The following is a 12,702-nucleotide window of genomic DNA, read 5'->3' as shown; positions in this document are numbered from 1 at the left end:
GTTTTATATGGACTGGTCTGCATGGGATTTGGCTCTATGTCTTAATATCCAATTTTAGATCCTTAATGAGAAGTGGGATGTCATATAATTTCCAGTAAGCTCTGTGGGACTGGATTTCCAGCTGCACAGTGCTCATATGGTCCTTATGCACTTTTTTTCAGAGCAGCTGAGTACATGAGGACATCTTTTTAAAGTTTCCATGAGTATTTTGGAGCCTGTGTCAGAGATGAGATCTGGTCATTGTTCTCACTGTAAACTACAAAATTTAAGAGGTTAGACTGCTTGTATTTGAAGTCCACCCTCCACACTTTAGAAAGGAACAGAAGAAATAGTCTTGCATTCACTGCACTGCAGCTGCAGAGGCTTTTTTCTTGTACACCTTATAGCGTGCCCAGTACAATGATATATCACTATCAGCAGTTTGATTCTGCTTTTTCCCTTCCTAAAAATTATGAAAGGATTTCAGAAAGCCACAGAACATAAAGTAGAAGATCTGGAACAGTGTTATCTGCACTAGAAACCTTGTTTTACACAAAGAGTGCTGCAGCAGAAAGATATTTACCTCCAGAGGAGTGGGGCTAGCCCTGAAAGATGTGCTACATATATGTGGGATAAACCCACCCCTTCTCAGATGCCTCTCATTACTAGCTATAGAGCAAAGCTAGATGTATGATTTTGACTGAACATTGACCTCCCAGGAAAGTAAAGGCGACAAATAGGAATTCCTTCACAGTCCAATTGCTGTCAGATTAGATTAACTCTCCTTGCTACCAAATGCCCAGCGTTTGACCCGCAGCATCTGAGTGGTGCTTGGGTGCTACTCTATACATACTGCACACTGCTATTCAGAAATATTTTGAGCCAGTTTTTGTCTTTGTTTCAGTTTTACTTGTCTGTGAAGTCCGAGATGACACAATGAATTCCCTCTCGTTGTGTTAAAATGCTGGTTTCTTACACACACTCACATGCATACTTGCTGTGGGGCAAACTGCCCATGGTTCACAGCCCAGTGATGCTGCAGGTACAATAGGAAAGACAGCTTCTCATATGCACAGGGAATGAGGATGAGGACTGGAAGTGAAGGGTTAAGTCCCCTGGGTCTCACATAGTTCAACTGTTTTTGAAAATGAAGGAGACATCCCTCCATCCCTTGCAAGGTTAGTATTTGATCAAAGGATTTGGATCCATACTACAAGTACTGCCATGGTATTCCAGGCCTTGAAACTAATAGAAGATCTAATGGCAGGGGTAGGTAGGTACATAGGCAGTAGTTTGAGTGCCATATCTCCATAGGGAAGGAGTGCAGTGTAGCGCAATGCTTGGCATCATGGCAGGCACAGACTGCAAAGTGACATGGCAATCCCATGACTGAGCCCCTCAGCTCAGTCTCACAGCATGCTAAGCATGGGAAGGAGGTACAGATAAGGTATCTACCCATAGTGAGTTATATGACCTGGGCTTTAATGTGGGCAGCTGTGGACAAATTTTCATGGGCCTGGGAAAAGATTTTCCCTGATATAAGGCTTTGTCTTGGCTCCTTATCACAGATTTGTTGAATTGCTTACCCAGGCCTCTGGAGAGCTGGTTGAAGACAAGAGGATGCTCTGGTCCTCCAACCTTGTTTTCAAAGGAGAGGCAGAAATGTGCAAGCAGCTGGAGCTGTGACTTACATGTGGCAAGGAAATAGTCAGCAGTTGTATTCAGAAAGAGCCAAAAACCAGGATCCTCGTGTTCTGTGGCAGTCAACCAACCGTGAGAGGAATCTCTGTTGGCTCCTCGATTCAGAAATATGTCCAGCCTTTTAAAAAGGGTCTGCATTTCTGAGGTGTATCATGGAAAGTAAGTCCAGCTGAGCGTTCCTAATTTTTGTGTGGTAATGGACTTACCAGAGATTTTCTAACCATTCCTTCCTAGCGCTTTGCCATTGAATTCCTCCGGACTGTTCTGCCCTCTAGTGACGGCTACATTATTTGACTGTGTGTCACCCATTAAAGTGGCGCTGGCGGTAGCTCTGAGCCAGAGACAAGAGGCAGGAAACCTCAGGAGATTTCATAGCAGAGCTCAGGGCATGTCCGCCCTGATGCATCACCTAGCCGATAGAGCAGTAGGCTGTACGAGGAACATGGCTTAGGGCTGAAAGAAGCACAAATGGTAGATTTGCCACTGGAGCAAAGCTGCAAAGGGGCTGGGGAAGCTCTGTGTAAAGTTCAGTAGAGGCTAAGACCAGGGCTCAGGGCCTTTTGCAGCCTACACCTTTTTAGGCAGCTCCTTTTCAGCTTCATACCAGTGGCAAATCTATGCTATGTCTCTTTCCCAGACTTGAGCCTGACCTGGCCTTAAATCTTGACCTTGGCTTAGCCTTGAGTCCAGACTAGCTTAAAAGAAAGTGGACAAGTAGTTCAAAAGTAGTGGCAAAAAAAAAAAAAAAAAATCTTTTTACATGTTACAGTTTCTATTGGCATCCTTTAAGCAACTTCAGTCCAATAGGAATTTTAGACTTAGCCTTTATCCTAACTCTGACCCTTTCCCTAACCCTATATGTGTGCCATGGCTAAACTTTGGCTCAGGTTGCCACATGTGGCCCTCATGAAAAAAATAAGGCAGAAAAAAATGTTTTTTGCAGCCTACCCCTACTTCCATTAGTAGCTTTGTTTCAACAGCTGCTCGACATTTTGGTAAGTTTTCAACCTCTCCTGTTTTCCTGTGTTGAGCCAACACCCCCAATCCCTCACAAAGAAGCCCTTTCAGCTCCATGGCTGGCCCACTTCTTCCCACCAGCACAGCATAAGGCTCCCATGGCCACCCCATGGACATGTTCCTGCACTGCTCATTTCTGATTTTCGTGGCCTTCCCTGCTGGGCAGGGCCAGGGAAACGCAAGTGATGCTGTGGGGATGAGCACTGAGAACGGCTGCAAGCAGCCACAGGCGTGGCCCAGCACAGCACAGCTAAAGCCTCACTCAACTTCCAAGCCTCTCAGAAATGCTCAGCAGGATCCAGGTTCGAGCCAGACAGCCAGACTCTACTGGTGCCCCAATACAAGCAGTGAAGGCAGTCTATTGCCTGCTGATGTCATAGTCTGTTGCTCAGGGGCCCCAGTACAGGAAAGCTGTTGGAGAGGGTCCAGAGGAGGGCCGTGAAGATGATCAGTGGGCTGGAGTACTTCCCCTATGAAGAGAGGCTGGGCTTGTTCAGCCTGGAGAAGAGAACGTTATGAGGAGACTTCACTGCAGGCTTCTGGTATTTCAAAGGAGATTATAAAAAAGAGGGGAATCAACAGGAGGATGGATACCAATAGGACAAAGGGGAATGGTTTTAAGCTCAAGGACAGAAAGTTAAGACTGGATATCAGGGGGAAGTTCTTCACAGAGAGTGGTGAGGTGCTGGAACAGGCTCCCCAGAAAGGCTGTGGATGCCCCATCCCTGGAGGTGTTCAAGGCCAGGTTGGGTGGGACCATGGGCAACCTGGTCTAGCACCAGATCTGGAGGTTGGTGGCCCTGCCTCTGGAAGGAGCTTGGAACTTGATGATCTGGGGTCCTTTCCAACTTAAGCTATGCAATGATTTGGATCATTTGGGTTGGAAGAGACCTCTAAGGTCATCAAGTCTGTTAACATAGTGCTGCCAGGTCTACCACTAAACCAGATCTGTCCAACCCACAGCCCTCGACTGGATGCTCTATTTATTAGGTAAAATGCTACACAACTACTTCTGGAGGTCACCTTAATTAATTCTAATCAAAACATTGCTTTTGGGTGACTTCTACCTTGTTCACTGGGGCAGCTGTGCAACTGAAGAACCTCTCTTAGTTTGTGCAAATTTCTACCATACATTGAGGAATTCTGATACATAGCTTCAGCGTTGGTATAATTAATGTCCTTCAGGAAAATGAAGAGTACTTAAGACAAAGTTGTATTATAGGTAACTCATAAGGAGCACTCTGCCTCTCCACTGCCATTGCGAGAATACTGAAACTGTTGAAGTTGTAGCATTCGTCTGTTCAGATAGTATTTGTCCATGTAAGTGCCCAACACTTACACTTGCACTGTGGGAATGTGAACTTCCATTTGTTTTTTTTAATTAAAAGATCTTTTATATCCATTTGTACTATCATATATATATATGTATATAAACTTATGGGCTTATAATAATTAATATTGTACAAATCAGGGTAAGCATTTCTTAAAAATCTCACATTATTTCTTAAAAATGGCTCACATTAATAAACCATACAGGTACGTTTGTTTGTTTTTCATGAAAAATAGATTACAATGGTATCACTAGAGTGCAAATATGATGTGAAACATAATCTTCAGGGTAAAGTTATCATAAGCTATTGCACAAGCTGTGTTTAGATATCAGTATTCAAATAGCTCATTTGAATGTAGAGCTGTCTGGAAAGGTTTTCTCCATATCTTATTCTTCTTACTGAAATTATTTGATATTCAGAATTTTTTCTTTGCAGGCAGGTGCAATCACATTAGCTTCTGTCTCCAAAACACAGGTCTGTTCAGAGTCATTTCTGACTCAGCTATCTGCGTTGCATAGTTATCAGCAGATAGATTTCTCCGTGGCTCAGAGGAAAGCAGTCATTACTGAGTCACTATTGCCTTCAGGGACAAAAATGTCAATATGCTGTCATCTTGCCCACCTTTATATGTTCATTTTAGTATGAAATTCATTTAGAATACAATAGATAAGGTCTGACTCACTGGTCCAATCTGCGGCATGTTTTTAATCTCAGCTGGAACTTGGTCTGATGCAGTGTGTAAAATGACCTTTTTGATGGATATTTACTTTCTTTTTTTTTTTTTCCTGCTGTTAACTAATGTCTTGAACATAATAGCTAAGATAGTTCTGCAGACTCTCTTTCTCATACGTTCTGTAGACTCTTGTACCACCATCCTTCTAGATTCAATTCTTGAAGCAAGAACTGGAGAAAGCACCCTTTCATTTTCAAAGAAGATCTCTAAAAGTAGTAGTTAACTGCCTTGTATAGTCAAGGAAGCTTAATTTCTATGGATGTGCTTTTCAAGGTTTATCTTCCATTTCTAAAGTGTGAGCTCTAACTGGGTCATCCACAGATGTTCTCTAAGAGATTGATGTTCTTTATTACCTCAGAAAGGTTGATCTCACATTGTGGTACTTTTTTTGCCTATTATCTGTGGGACTAATAATTATTCTCCTCTAATAGAAGCCATGAATTTTTAGATAGATGGAATTGGTCTACTGAGTCAGATACAATTGCTGTGAAAAAGACAGATGCACATGTAAAAGCTGGCTGCATGAGCTTTCTATGTGATGTGAAGGATTCACAGGCTTTTTCGCTGGCTAAGTTCAAGTGGGGAAACAACAACAAAAAAGGATGTGAAAGATTTTTACGGTTACCCTCAAAAAACAAGAAACTCGGCACATTGGTTGTTTAATCACTGCCAACTTCTTTTTATGCACCATAACAAAGTGGAAGTTTATAAAGGGAACAAAAAGGAAAAAAAGCTGTGAAACCAGTTTGCAGGTATTTCCAGGGAACTCCTATGCAAGGACTAAATATAGGAGACTGAGACTTTAATGTGTGAAAGTGATGCAGATCGATACCACAACATCATAGCATGTAGGAGCTAGTGTTAAATGATGAATGAGAGATGACAAAAATCACAGCAGACAGTTGTAATGGGGCTTAGACATACAAAGCCAGTTGCTTATAGTTGATGAAACTGAAGAAAGTAGTTTAAGGTAGTAATATAGTAGAGGTGATTAAAAATGTATATTACCAGCAGCATTCAGCATACGACGAAATGCAGAGAAACATATTTTGTCATCAAAGATTATGCATTTTTCAGAGTTTAATGTCCATATAAAAAGCACAGTCTTTTTGTTGTACAGATCAGTTGAAGAAGAAATTTTCCCAGCGCACTGTCATGGGATGAGTGCAGTGTTTCATGGCAGCTCTTTCATTATCTACAGTATGACTGCCTTTAGAGTCTCTGGCCATTTTTAATCACGAAATTTCATCTTGTATATAAATTCCATTAGTCTTTGTCAGTGATTAGTAAATGATCTGAAAGAATTGGAAAATAATTGCTACTCATTTTCAGTTATATGATGTTTTTTGTTGTTGTTTTTATTTTGACTAGCGATGCATGTTCATTTATTCTCACCAACTGTCATCAGCTTATACACATACATAATGGCAGACCTTGAATCACACACATAGATTTTCAGATATGGCTTTGGAAGAGACCGGTCACTGGAACACAACGTCTGCAGTGAATTGCTGAACTCTGCTTTTGCACATTGTGCCTTTGTTTCCGTGGTAAAACAGTGTTTCTTGCACTGAGTCCTTGAATATAACAGACTGGAGTATAGGAACAGGCTGCACAGAGAGGCTGTGGTCTCCTCTGGAGATATTCAAGACCCGGCCTGGATGCTTTCCTGTGTAACTCTGTAACTGTAGGGACCTGCTTTAGCAGGGGGTTGGACACAGTGACCCCCAGAGGTCCCTTCCAACCCCTCCAATTCTGTGATTCTGTGTCACCTGTGACACCAGAGGTCAGCAGTGCACATTCCAGAACTGTAATCTCCCAGGACTGACATACAGATCTACAGTGTGGACGAACAGGATGCGTACGTGAACATCCTGCTTTGAAGGAGTGATTTTGAAAAAGAGTTATTGCAACAAATGCAAATACATTTATTGGATGAACAGCCCCTATCTCTGGCCTAAAACAGCAGTGTGCCCCACAGATATGGCGTTCTGATAAAATCTTATTTTTGAAGATATCGTTGCAATTTTTTTTCTGTTTGTTTATGTAGAATCATTACTGCTTGTTTGTTGTTTGATAAGTGCAGGCCTTGGTTGGAGAGGGTCCAGAGGAGAGCCACAGAGATGATCAGGGAGCTGGAGCACCTCTCCTACAAAGACAGGCTGATGGAGCTGGGCTTGTTCAGCATGGAGAAAAACAAGGCTGCGGGGTGACCTCATTGCAGCCTTTCAGTGCCTAAAGGGAGCCTACAAACAGGAGGGGAGTCAACTCTTTGAAAGGGTAGATAACTGCAGGACAAGGGGAAATGGTTTTAAGTTGAGGGAGGGGAGATTGTGGATGCCCCGTCCATCCCTGGAGGTGTTCAAGGCCAAGTTGGATGGCGTCCTGGGCAACCTGGGCTGGTATGAAATGGGGAGGTTGTCAGCCCTGCATGTGGCAGGGGGGTTGGAGCTTATTGATCCTTGAGGTCCCTTCCAACTCTGTGATTCTATGATCTCTCAGAGGGGGAGTTTGCTACAGACTTAGCCCAGAACAGATCTATAAATTACGGGCAACTGGGAAGCCCGCAGTTCCCTCACAAAGAGTTGGCACGAGGCTGTTGTTGTCACACCGCATCCACAAGCCGACGTCACCCCTCCAGCCGGACCCTGGGCGGGCAGTGCTCGGGCTGCAGGCCGCTGCTGAGCGCCAGGTGGCAGCAGTGACCCAACAGCCGCTGCGTGCCATAACAGCGGCCGCTGGCACCGCCTCTGCCCGGGCCGCGGTGGGGCGGGCTTCTCGGGGGGTGGGAGCGGTGAGGGAGGTCGGGTGAGCCGTGGTATGGCTCTTGATAGTCCGAGAACAGCACCGACTTTCTGTTATCATACTGTATGTTAATACATATGCAGACGTGAAGGCGTGGATCAGTAGGTACGTGTGCAAGCACACTTCATATTTTGCGCTATTGTCAGATTCCGTTAGGTAACACGGGTTACCTGATGCTGAGCTGCGCAATGCCATCGCACAGAGCTGAGCAAGCAGCAAGGGCTGCATCTCAGCCCGCGGTGCGGACCCTGCTGCCTCGCTCCGGCCCTGTGTGGGGAGCAGGGCGAGCTCCTGCCACGCCGGGCCGGGAGCCTTATGAGAATTACGGGGCATAGCATGACAGAAATTTGGTTCTGAGCTGAAAGCAGGGAGTGGATTAACAGGGATTTCAACTCGCTGAGGAAAGAATTGCAGGGGATGGGTGCGGGCTGCTGCCGTGTGTTCATGTCTGCTATAATCTTTCCTTCACACTCTGTATGCAAGTTGGATTTAATCATAAAAATATAGGCCTTTTACCTTTCAGAGAACTTCTCATCGTTGAGATTTTGTGGTTGATACAAGTCCATACGATCAGAAGATCCACTGTAACAGAAGATGAAGATAAGCTACTTTTATATCCACATTTGCACAACAGCCAGCACACAGACAAATGAATTTGATGTGGCTTCTGATACTCTATGGTTTCAGTCTCCATTTTTGAAGGGTCTTTTTGGGTCAGCATGAATGAACATGCATTCAGCTGTAGCCCTTTAGATGCTCACTCATTATCTCTGTACACGGTGGTATGCATACTGTGTCCGAATAATTAAATCTGCATTGTGAAAGGAATCTTATAAACCCTGTTGAAGGCAGGAGTAAGACTCTCCGTTGTGTGATGAAAGGGATTAAAATGTAAAGCCTTAACCTGTAGAAAGGCTATCTAGTCTTTTCTAGCAAAGGTCAAAGGTACAAAACACCATGGAGTTTCTGTGGTTCTGTAAATAATGCTCTGTGTCTTGCAGGGTGAGGCTTCTAGAGGCGTGTGGCAGGTATGACATTTTCAGCAGTGTTTCAGCTGGTAAACAAGATGCAGTTGCATCTGTCAAATTTATCCAAATCTTCTTTTTAGCAGTTTAAAGGGAAAAAGAGAATCAAGATGAATCCCCAAATAGTGGAGGAACAATTTATTTCTATGCTTGATAGCTCATATTTTCTATAACCTCAGGGAAGCTTCTTACTCAGCACCAATTTTGCATAATACAGATTGATTTAAATTTTATCTTAACGAAGGAATGCCCCTAATAAAGAAGGAGGTAGAGTGTCCCTCCACTTTGTCAGTGGAGGCCATCAACAGGGTGATTAGGGAGGCTGTCCTCATCTTACCTTTACACATGGAGAAATGCTTAACTGTTTTTCATTTTGTGAGTCTCAGGCAGGCAGAAAGAAAAGCAAAGAGCTAGACTGCAGCCTAGGGCTGTTCAAATCACTGTTTTTTTTTTTGTTTGTTTGTTTGCTTTTCTATTAACGAGAGCAAACATTAATGTACCATAAAACAGAGTCCACTTTTTGTAATGTTGCATTTAATGACCATGTCTACATAGCACGATTTCTAATGGGCAATTTCGTAACCAATACAACGTCTTTCTTGTCTCCCCTTAATCTGTGACACTGTGCCTCAGTATTGCTATTTTTCCTTTCCATGTCTACAAGAAGAGAAACTGCACTGTCACTTTTAGGGAATCTGATCTGATGAGATCTGTACACCAATAGCTTCCAAGAGTGCACCCGGGATAGTCTGAAGTATTAACACTTACCAAAGGTCAAGAAACAGAGATAAGCAGTGTAAAAGTTGTCATCACGAGGTGCCTCAAAAGTCTGAGTGACTCAACGCAAACATGTTTGTACTGACAATGGACAGCCGGTACATTTCATCTGTACATTGTTCAGTTTTTAAATTATATAGGAAGCCTAGAAAATGGAGTTGCTGCAACTGTGGCTAAGTATGTCTTTCCAATCTTACAGTGAAAGCGCTCTTTTTTTTTTTTTTTTTTTTTTTTGTAACTGCATATAGTGTTATTTGTGGCTTTTTTTTTTTCTTGCTACAGTCAATATCTGTTAAATTCTCTTACAGACTCAATATCATGGAGGTATCTATAAATTTTTATTCTAAGGAATTGATATTTCCTTAAATTTTCATGAAGCTCCTAATTCATAAGTATTTATATTTATTTACTTGTAAACAAGAAAGGATAAGACATTAAGCAAATAAATATAACAAGAGCAGTCAGGAAAATAATACAAGCAGACCAGAACGTGCTAGGAGTTTCGAAAGTGAAACAACTTACCCTAGGTTCATGAAAATGAGATTCAACAAAGAAAACAAAGGCTTGCTAGCAGCTTGCCTAGTAGAGTTATGTAATAGCAGTCATTTGCTGCCTGTCTGCAGAGTACTTCCTTTTTCAACCCCAGTAAGATGTTTAGCACACCTAGTGTAGTGCAGCAGGGGCTTGAGCACATGAGCTCACTGTTTTGTTGTTTGCACCTCCCTTCCCCAAATGCCTGGAATTTCTGGTTACCCAGCAACCCTGCAGGTGCATTTGGGCACCTGTAATATCTGTGTGGTCTGGAATGGCTGTAGTGCTGAAAAGCCGTGATGTCTGGACCTGCAAAAAAAGACAGAACAGAAAATAAAACCTGCAAACTTTAGGACCTGAACTGCGTAAAAGCGTGCCAAGAAGGAGCACGCTGACTGTTGCTATTTAGTTCTTTAACAATACTATCTTGCTTTTTCTGACACTGTACTGCCAGACATTTTCCATTCAGCCCCAGACTGTGATGCCTGATAACTGCAGGACTGAAAACTGCAACAGTTAAGCAGACCTACCTGTCATGGTCTGTGGTTTTACAGCAAAGTGTAATTAAGCAGCTGCACCTGCTGGCTCTCATCAGTTTTAGAAAATGATTGCCTTTACCTGCAAACTGCTTATCCATGTAAAACTGCAACAGTGGTATTATAAAGTGGGAAGAGCTTGGGTGCTGAAATTTATTTCACAATTTGCTAGAAAAGCATGTAGTTTAGGGAGGATAAGCAGGGTAAGGAAGGGAAAGCAAGCATAGGAAGGTATTTCCTTGTCTTCTCTTAGACGAGGATAAGCATACTATATGGGAAACAAGAACCCTTGTGAAAATGGCTATTAACAATGCTCTCATCCCTTTTTGTATCAAAAAAAAAAAAAAAAAAAATGTATAGAAGTAACAGGCAGCATTTGTGAAAGCAGGAAACTTGACCCTGCGACATCTTCATCAATGGCATACACAGTGGAATTGAGTGTACTCTCAGCAAGTTTGTTGATGACACCAAGCTGAGTAATACAGTTGATGCAGTAAAACAGGTATGCCATCCAGAGGGATGTGGACAGGCTCAAAAAGCAAACCCATTTCAACCTAAAGAGGTTCAACAAGGCCAAGAGCAAGGTTTTGCACTTTGGTTCAGGCACAGAAATGCGTATTTCGTGGGAGGAGAAGTCACTTGGAGCAGCCCTGAAGAGGACTTAGGGGACCTGATGGATGAAAAGCTGGCCTGAACCAGCAGTGTGATCTTGCAGTCTGAAAGGCCAACAGTGCTCTGGGCTGCATCAGAAAAGTGGTGACCAGCAGGAAGAGGGAGGGGATTATTCTCCTCTACTCAGCTGTCATGAGGCCCCATTTGGAGTACTGCATCCTGGCCCCAGGCACTCAGTAGAAGAGGGATATGGAGCAGTTGGAGCAGCTTCCGGGGGGGACCACAAGGATGATCAGAGGGCTGGAGGATCTCTCTTGTTTAGTATGGAGAAGAAAAGGCTCTGTGGAGATGTCACTGTGGCCTTCCAGTACTTGAAGGAAACTTATAGGGAGGAGGGAGACCGACTTTTTACAGGGTCTGATAGTGATAGGACAAGGGGCATGGTTTTAAACTAAAAGGAGAAAATTAGATTAGATGTTTGGAAGAATTTAATGATTATAATTAATATTAATAATTAAACTATTTGGTGAAAGTGGAGATTAACTACCACTTCATTATGGCTGTACAATTTTCAGAAAATAGGAGCAGGAGGAAAGGAGTGTTTCTAGAGGACACAGAAATGCAAACTGTTGGCTGTCATAGACAGCTCAGCCTCAGCCTGGTTACTCCTCACTGTTACATTTAGCCTGACAAACGTGCAGGTAAAAGGCAGGTTTAACTTCTAACTCATATATTCTCATAACATTGTTTTGTAATTTCAAATCATATTATTCTTAAAGATAAGCCTGCTAACTCAGGTTGTTATCACCATAGACATATAAAGACTAAATTCTTAAGTGAGGGAATGGAGTATACCTGTCACTTAACAGGAAAAATGCTTGCAACCAGACAAGTCTTTTATTTGAAGAGTTTAGATGTTCTGCCACCAGATTGAAAAGCTTCATATGCACTGCAGAAAGTGTAAGGGAGAAATGAGATAGAAATCCATATTTAGTTCTAACAGGCTTCTCTGGAAAACAGCCCAAAAGATCAAAAGGCATGCTAATGCTTGAAAAATAAGGTATGAACTGATATTATCAGAAATTCATCAAATCACATCCCACAACAGAGTAAGATAAACTACAGAAAAGCAGAGACAGAATGTCTGGATGATTTGGATGAATTATCCACAGGAGAAGAAGAGTGTAAGGAAAAGTGGGAGAGAATCATGGAATCATAGAACGGCCTGGATTGAAAAGGACCATAATGATCATTTAGTTTCAATCCCCCTGCCATAAGCAGGGTCGCCAACCACTGTACCAGGCTGCCCAGAGAGAAATTAGAAGCATTAAGAAAGAGAGTTAACAAATGCAGTGGAGAAGCTGGAAAAACAAAAGTCATTATTTGGGCCGTGTCTACTAGATTCTAGATTCTGAAATGAGGATAAAACACATCAAGAGTTCAGAAAGATTTGAGTCAAGATAAGGACCAGAAAACAGACAGTGGTGCTTCAAAAGAAATTTGGATATTTTGAGGGAAGAACAACATGTATGGAGTAACTGCCAGTTATAAGTACTGAAGTGAAGGTCAGTGTTCATGGTAAACATGACGCTGCCACCAGCGTGTGCTACGCTGGACCTGGTAGTTTATGAATGCTGTGAAGTGAAATAAGAGAC

The sequence above is a fragment of the Tetrao urogallus genome (assembly GCF_951394365.1).
Source record: "Tetrao urogallus genome assembly, chromosome: 3".
Classification (NCBI taxonomy): domain Eukaryota; kingdom Metazoa; phylum Chordata; class Aves; order Galliformes; family Phasianidae; genus Tetrao; species Tetrao urogallus.
The sequence above is the reverse complement of the archived record's forward strand: the minus strand, read 5'-3'. Positions refer to the sequence as shown.